Source organism: Urtica dioica, chromosome 1 (genome assembly GCF_054948205.1).
Source record: "Urtica dioica subsp. dioica isolate 48M chromosome 1, U.dioica_male_clone48M_v1_H2, whole genome shotgun sequence".
NCBI lineage: Eukaryota > Viridiplantae > Streptophyta > Magnoliopsida > Rosales > Urticaceae > Urtica > Urtica dioica.
The window spans coordinates 11,058,654-11,067,477 of NC_142756.1; the positions used below are offsets into that span (position 1 = coordinate 11,058,654).

Genomic DNA, 8,824 nt, shown 5'->3' on the forward strand with positions numbered 1-8,824 from the left:
AACCCGCAGAGATGTTGCAACCCTTGGAAGTTCCACAGTGGAAGTGGGATCAAATCACGATGGATTTCGTGTCGGGTTTACCCAGGACTACGGTTGGATATGACGCAGTCTGGGTGATTGTAGACAGGTTGACGAAGTCGGCCCACTTTCTTCCCATAAGGACCACTTATTCAATTGATAGATTAGCTGAGCTATTTATCAAGGAGATAGTGCGCCTGCATGGAGTTCCTTTGTCGATCGTTTCAGATCGAGATACTCGATTCACATCGAGGTTTTGGCAACGTCTCCACGATGGCATGGGATCAAGATTGAAGTTCAGTACAGCCTTCCACCCTCAGACTGATGGGCAGAGTGAGCGCACCATTCAGATTCTGGAAGATATGCTCCGAGCCAGCGTGTTAGATTTTCAGGGCTCGTGGAGCCGTTACCTTCCCTTGATAGAATTTGCGTATAACAATAGTTATCAAGCGACTATTGGAATGGCGCCATATGAAGCACTCTATGGAAGGAAATGTCGATCCCCTGTCCACTGGGACGAAGTCGGAGAGAACAAGCTCGTAGGGCCAGAGATGCTAGAGCAAACCACGGAAGCAATCAAGAAGATCCGAGCGAGGATGAAGGCTTCTCAGAATCGTCAGAAGAGCTATGCAGATAAACGAAGACGACCTCTTGAGTTTCAGGCCGGAGACAAAGTGTTTCTGAAAGTTTCACCAATGCGCGGGGTGATGAGATTCGGCAAGAAGGGTAAGCTGAGCCCCAGGTATACAGGACCTTTTGAGATCCTGGAGCGCGTTGGAGTGGTAGCTTATCGTTTAGCTTTGCCACCGTCAATGTCTCATCTGCATAATGTCTTCCATGTTTCCATGCTAAGGAAATATGTAGAGGACACTTCTCACGTTCTTCCGGTCCATGAAGTCGAGGTTTCAGAAAATGTACAATATGAAGAGCCAGCAGTTGCAATTCTCGACAGGAAAGAGAAGGTTTTGAGGAACAAGGTAATCCCCTTGGTGAAAGTGCAATGGAAAAGGCACAATGTCGAAGAAGCGACATGGGAACTCGAGGAAGAAATGAAGAAAAAGTACCCATCGCTTTTCTAAGTTTCGAGGACGAAACTTCTTTAAGGGGTTAGGGGTTGTGAGACCCGACTTTTGTACACGTCAGCTTCTGTAAAAATTTCCTCTTATTAATAAATAAAGGAAATTTTCTTCTCTCTCCGTGTTGAATGAATTATAAGAATTCACAATAAGGAAATGGTGAGTTTTGATAATCCGAATATAAGGAAATAGATTTTTGAAAGCACTTGAATGTTGGAATAAAGTTAAGTGCTTGAGAACGAAGGAGCTAATATTTGAGGGTGACGGAATTTCGGAATAAGGATATTCGAGTAAACCGGATATTATTTTCTGAATAAAATTACTCGGAATGTACTCGGAGATTAAAAATCTCAAGAGTGAAAATAAATTCTGAAATCCCTTAAATATATTCAAGGTAACGAGAATTAATGAGAATTTTCTCGGTTATTTTTCGAGATTATTTTCAATTAATTAAGGACAAGATTGTGAGATTTTATTTTGGAAGGACTTATGTGCAACGTTTTGAAGGACGAAATTGAAAGAAAAGAGTAAAGAGGGGTTATTTTAAGAGAGACGTGTCAAAATTTTGTTGGGCCATTTGTGCACGTGTGGCGTGAGGAGGAGCTGCCATGTGGCATTTCTTTCTTCTTCTCCTCTCATTTTCGGCCACCTCACCCTCTCACTCTCTTTCTTTTCTTTTCCTTCTTCTTCTTTCTCTCTTCTCGTTCTTCTCTCCCGCGCGCGCACAGCAACACCTGCAGACAAAGAAAAAAAAAGAGAGAAAAGAATTTCGGCCATCTTCTTCAAGCCTCACCGAGCTTTATCATCACCTTAATCACCCTTCCCTTCTCTTTTTCTTCTCTCCTCATCTTCGCGCGCCATCTCCGCCGTGAGCCCCGTCGCCGCGCGCTTCAGGCCGAGGAGAACGAGACTCGCCGAGAGCCGCCGTGACGCCGGACCAGGAAGGAACGCCGGGGAAGGTTTGAGAGCACGCTGAGGAGGCTGAATTTCACGGGAATAAGGTGATAATCTCTTCCTCAACTTGAATTCGAAATCTAGGGTTCTAAGATTCGAAATTGGGGGTTTTTGATTCCGGATTGAAATATGTGAAATTGGTTGGTTTTGTGTGTTTATTGAGCTCGGTTATTGATGATTATAGCTTGAGATTGAGGATTGATTTCGAATTTCTTGTTTTGGATTCATTTTGGCCGAATGTGTGAAAAAGAAAAAACTGTTTGAACAGCCTCTGTAAATCGACGTGGACAGACCGTTATGCTCTGAGTCCTTATTTTTGGATATTTTTCATGGATAGTAGACCGTACGAGCTTTCTAAAATGACCAAGAACATGTAAATCCATTGAGTATTGAATGAGTTATGAATTTTCAAAGATTGTGTTTCGCAGCAGTAATTACAGGATTTCCAGAACTGTAACCGGAAATTACGGGCTGTTTTTGAGATAGCTATTCTTGTCGTATGTATGCTTGTAATATCTCGTTAGAAAGCTACATGAGTCTACTTTCATTTGCCGCTAGAATCAATCGATTTCAAGTTTTGTAGCTCGAGTTATGATGGCTTAAGCGCTAGTGGGTCGGGCTGTCGGGAAATTCTTGTGATTTGTTTGTGTTTTGCCGAGCGTTTGATTCTGTGTGTTCAGCCGGGGCTGGTTAAGTGTTTGCTTGGTTTGGAGTTGATTATGAGTTTGAAAGTGTGAAATTGACTCGTTATCGGATTCAATGACTTGGTTACAGATCAAGACGGACGAACGGAAACCGGACGAGGCGAAGGCGACGAAGCCGGTTTTGAAGATTCTAAGAAAGAGTTATCGAAATTAAAGCTCGATTAACTCGTGAGTCTTTTAATCGCGTCTCGCGTTTAAATACTCTTGGATTTGATTATGTGATGTATTTCGCGTATTTAAATAAATAATTTATGTTTATTTATTTAATAACGTTTAAGAGTTTGATTTGATTCGCTTTGGAATTCTCGGTTACTTTTTATTCGGATCAATTTATTTGAGACTCATAAGCATGTTATTGGATTTTATTTCGTATTGTTCTCGATACGAAAATACGCGAGTCTTGAATAAGTTTGACTTCCGAAAAACCGGAGAATAATGAATTAAATTCTCGAATTCCGAACCGACTCGAATCTAATCCCGACAACGAACCTTATCTTTTCAAGTAGTTTCAAATCCAGTAACTAACGAAGTTTCAACTTCGGATTCTAGTTCTCTCGACGCTCCAGGACGTGCTAAAGGTCTCGGGAAGCGTGTAAAGCAAAGTGTCCTCCGGAATTCATCGAGTTCTCCGACGAACTATTCCGGGTAAGTGGGATTTAAGTTTGAGGCGCCAAAAAGGGGAATGGTGCCTAGTAGAATAATTGTTTATGTTTCTTCGTTTAATCCTAAAACAAAGAGAAACCCTCAGGTAGACAAGACGACCGAATAAGGCTTCGGCCACTAACTAATAAGATAATAAAATGATAGGATTAAACGGTTAGCGGGCTAAGAACCTTGAAGCCTTTAAAACTATGTTGAGCTTCTGTTATAGGTTTTACCCCTTCGTCCTGATGAGAGGACAACAGGAGGAGGAAAGACGGTGTCCTTCGGATTCAATCCCGAGAGGAACTGTTCTAGGAGAAGGTCCAGCCTCACAGTTGTCGACAACTCCTTCTAAAATACTTAAAGAGCCATACAGTGAAATTAATAATGTTAATGACGGGCTTTATCCCGATAAGATCTCCTCCTGTAATAAGATAGACAGGTAGGCTGTAGACAGCTCCTGTAAAACACAACGAACTCTTGTCGGCAATGTAGCGAGTGGCATTCCCGAAGGCCCTTTAATGGGAAGTCGATGGGTGGCTTCAGGTAAGTCGATGGGTGGCTTACCTGTCCTGAAGGAAATATGAACCCTGGATCGATCAGGGATTGGTGAGGGTTTGATTCCCTCTACCAAACGCGCGCTAAGGCCCTCCTACATGTGCTAGTGGATCCCAGACATTAAAACTTCGGCCTTCTGAGGACTAGGCTCAAGTTCTCAGAATGGTTTACTCATCTCTCATGAACGGCTGCGGACTGAAGTGTTGATTGGCCAGTCCACTGATGTAAGGCGTCGGTATGAGCGAGATGGATGAGTTTCTAGGAAGACGGTTGTTAGCCGGATTCCTATATGATTATGTGTTTGATTGTTTTAGAACGGGGTTCTAAAACTGAATATGTCTATGTTGATTGAATGAGATTTTTGTTATCCTGATTGAATAATGGAACTTCTTTATTCTTATGAATCTATCACCTGCTGTCATCTGCATTTTATCATCTGCAACCATGCATCTCATGTAGTGCTAGGTTAGATATCCTGCTTACTGAGTCGGTGTGACTCACCCCTTAAATCCCTTTCCTTGTAGATAAAGGAAAAGCTTAGGCGAAGCAGGAGTGCTAGTCAAGGTAGATCTCATGACGACCTGTGGCATAGGAAATGTCTTTTTGGGAAATGGGTATCAGTTTTTTGAAAACCGAGCTAATATGCTCGTGAAAGTTTTATATAGCTTTGAAAGAACTTTTATTATATCATAACGTTTAGATAATCGGCCCGAACCTCTTTTTACGTTTTGAAACTCGGTTAGCACGATTATGGGCCTGTGCTTATGGATAGCAAGCTAGGGTAGTCCGCATTTTTGTAACTCTTCTAAAAGCGAAAAATTTTACCAGTTTTTAGCGGACTAGCTCTAGGAACCCTTGTTATTCCTTATATGTAAATTAATTTTATTTCCGCTGTTTGTTTAATAAACGTTTTGTAAATGACGTTTGAAAATGTTTTATGTTCATTTCATTTGAAAACATAAATGGTTTATGATAATGTTATGGGAAAGGTCGCGTTCCGAGGACGACGGGTGTCCTGCGGGTCGTGACAGCTTTCTTCATCTTCTTCATCCGAAAGAGTAGCGTTGTATCCCTTTTTCTGTTTCTTGAGGAAGTTGGGACACTCCTTTTGAATATGACCAAAACCTTCACATACGTGACACTGAATGCCTTTGCCTTTCCCAGATCGTTCACCACTTTTACTATTCCTGTGAGGATAAGTGTTCTTCTGGAATCGTTGTTGGAAATTGTCCTTGACATCTTGTGAGTCTTTTCCCATTTATCAACTTGAAAACATCTTTATCGACACCGTTAAATATAGCATTGAGAGCACGGGAGTTACCAAGGGCCGCCTCATCTTCAGTGGGGGTCCAGTCCTTTTCGGGTTTTGTGCCAGTACGGGCTCCTTTGTCATCAGTCGTCATAGGAGCTTCCCACCCGTGTATCACAGCTTTCCATGTTCGGCTATCAAGGGACTTCAAGAAAGCGGTCATGCGTGCCTTCCAATATCCATAGTTGGTTCCGTCGAGTACTGGAGGGCGATTGACAGAACCTCCGTCTCGGGAACTATCCATAATAGGCAATCAGAAAAAAATACAGGAAACCACCTAAGAGATCAAGGTGCCTGCTCTGATACCAATTGAAATTCTGATTAGTTGCAAAGGCAAGATGTCGCACACAATGTGTTGACAATGTGTCCGACAACTTGCTTGAACACAGATATGGATAAACAACAAAACAGTGCAGTAAACAAAGTACACACGATATGGTTACCAAGTTCGGTGAAACACACCTACATCTGGGGGCACGCTGCCAGTGGAAATGATTTTCACTATCTTGTAGTCAATAGTACACACAAGGTTTATATCTGATTACAATTAACAAATCAATAAAACCTGGAGACTATTACTACCAGTGATCACCTAGATAGGGACTCCCCCTGAATTTGAGCTCCGTCTCAATTCCACTCTTCGAGCAACCTCCTGGCTCGGATGACCTTCAGTCTTCAGTGATACGTGAACCTTCAATCACGAAAAGCACAAGAACCCAATTCTCACATACACTCAATCTGTGGAATAGTGTTTGACAGAATACACTACTTAAAATCAAAACACACAGCCTCCCAGTCCGCCGGTCTTGCACGTCTAAGAGCTCTGAGTGTTTGATCAAAAGTGTCAAGGCTGCTAAGGGGGAGCACACGGCTTTTATAGCAGCTTTACAATCCTGGAAGATATCTCGGGTTTCCTTACCCGGCCTCAAGCGAATATCACAAAGTAAAGACTCCATCAAGGTGAATATCGCATAGTAAAGACTCCATCAAGGCGAATATTGAGCAATGAAGATGGCAGCGAGAGATATCTTGCAATGAAGTCACCAGCGAGGCAGATATCTTGTAATGAAGACAGTAGCAAGACAATAACTCAGCAATAAGTCATCAGCGAAGCATCTTGAGCAAAACTGGAAACTTGCCTGAAAAAGAGTCTTCATACAGAAGGAAAGATGTCAAACCAGAAGTGGAAACATAACAACCGACATCTTTCCATACCACTTGCACTAAAAAATAAAGCCAACAAAACAACGTATCAACAATAATAATATCCAAAAATCTCATATTTCATTCAATCAATAATAAATATCATTTACATAAATATGGCATTACATAAATATCAATAATCAATAATAATATCCAAGACCTTTGTATGTTCTCTGCGAGACATAATCAAACTCAGATCAAAATCCCTGAATCAATCCCAGGAAAAAAAAAAACGGTATCAAAAGACTTGTACCAATTTCAGAATTCAGCAAAATACTCACTCAACTTTGCCCATTGTTGATAGCGTTTAGCTAGTGAGTCTTGGTTGTTGTCGTGGATGAAGTCCTTTGAGGAGTAGACCTCCAGATCGCCGGACCTCATGATTGAACAAGTCGATTATATGTGTTCTGCCATTGTCATTGTTGAAAATATGAAGCCAACAAATACCACTCAAATAAAACAAAAAATTCACAACCGTTAGTTGCTTAAATCAACTTCAAGTGCTAATGTATATGCCTTGAACCTTGGCTTGTCTTGAACCTTCACACTGTTATTAAAGGGCTAATGTATCTGCAAAATTTAATATACTCAGTCACATGAAAAAATAATTAAACAAAACGCAATAAAGTTTCAGCCTCAAGACATCTCGCCGAGCCGTTGACTTGTCGTTGGCACTGAACAGCCCCTATTTGCCTCGTCGCTGAACCCGAATAGCCCTCGCTGCTCGCCCGCGACTCGCCGAAACCGTCCTCGCTGCATCCTCGTACCTGCGGTACGAGCTCGGAGAGGCATGCAGCACCAACAAGAGAGCATGGTTAGATTAAAAATTGAACCGAGAATACCCAAATTTCTCGATTCGAAATCAATTCCAGAACAAAGCATTCGGAAATCGAACACTCATCCGATCCTAACTCGTCCCACACTCAACAACAACAACAAAACAACAACAACCAGAGCCAAGTTCAAAACAAGTAAATTTTCTATAAAAAAACCTACGTTATTCACATCTTAACGAGTCTCCGACTCATCTAAAAACACCACAAAGTCAAATCCGATCATACACATATCAATGCCACACCACAAACAGTGCAAAAATCCATACAACACACTTCAAAGCCAAGCAATTCCCTACAAATCCGGAACCCCCAAAATCAGCCCAAATTCGTCCATAATTCCAATCAAGCAATAAAGCATGTAATCATCCAATTAATTACTTAAAATCTGAGTCCTAAACATCAATGGACTTATTCAAGCATCACAACATGAAAACCCCCAATTCTTCTCTTCCAAATTTCGGCCAAACTATCCATAAAAATCTGAAAACCCTAACTTAAATAATTTCAGCTCACTACAAGCACAAACCGAGTCCAAACACAAGCAACCAACGACATAAACCAAATGAACTAAAAAACCCCTAATTGGAAAACCTAGAAATCGGACTAGAAGCAAAGAAAATGACCGAAATTCCTACCTTGCTGCTGAACAAACACACGTGATTCTAAGCTTCCTCTACCTCAGATCCGTGCTCAAATCCTTGATAGTTACCTTTTGGGAGGGAAGGATAGACTCTGCGGAGACTAGAGATCTAGGCAAGAGAATGGATTAGATCGTTGACAAGTAAGGCGTTTTGCGACGAAGGAACTTGAGATCTATTTGTAGAATCTAGATAATGTCAGCAACACGGAATAAGCAGAGAATGAGAGAAATAAAATTTATGGAATAAACCACTACTTGTTTACTTGAAATGAAGAGGAGCACAATCCTTCACTTTAAAAAAATACAATCCTGGTACATTATCTTGGTCAGAATTTAACACCAATAAAACAACTCAACATACTAAGAAAAAGACCATAATTGCCTACTTAATATATATGAAAGTAAGACGAAATCAAACTGAGAAATCACAATAGCATTACTTAATATTAGAATTCAATCTCAATCTCAGACCTAAAAGCACGGCCAAAAATATGATATTCCAAGTTACAAAAATCAGACAAACAGAGGTCAGAAGCGAGAGAAAAACCACAGTGAATCCAATATCCAAACAATCAGCCAAAGTACGAGAATCATCATCGCACATAGATCAACAGTCTAGAATCCTAATACCTTAAAAAGCCCCAAATCAATTTGAAATTCAAATCCATAGACCTTGAATGATGTCCTTTACCTTGAATGATGTCCAGCGACCTTGAATCTTCTTCGGCGAGAACCCTCTATTTTTCAGCCGACCTATTCCTTGCACACATCAAATGTAAGAGACTAAATCAAATTCCAATTCACATAAAATCTGAAATTGACCAAGCAAAAACACCAATTCAACTCTCAAAACCAAGACCCAAAAATCAATTAACAGGTTCAAG

The 8,824-nt window shown here is 41.0% G+C and overlaps 1 long non-coding RNA gene across 1 annotated transcript; it reads left to right on the forward strand.

Annotated features, from left to right (window-relative positions):
* Nucleotides 1–1,734: 1,734 nt before the first annotated feature.
* Nucleotides 1,735–3,291, forward strand: LOC149407186 (uncharacterized). Its single transcript, XR_016296489.1, has 2 exons — nucleotides 1,735–2,095; nucleotides 2,823–3,291. It is a non-coding gene; the product is annotated as an uncharacterized LOC149407186 (long non-coding RNA).
* The last annotated feature ends 5,533 nt before the right edge of the window (nucleotides 3,292–8,824 follow it).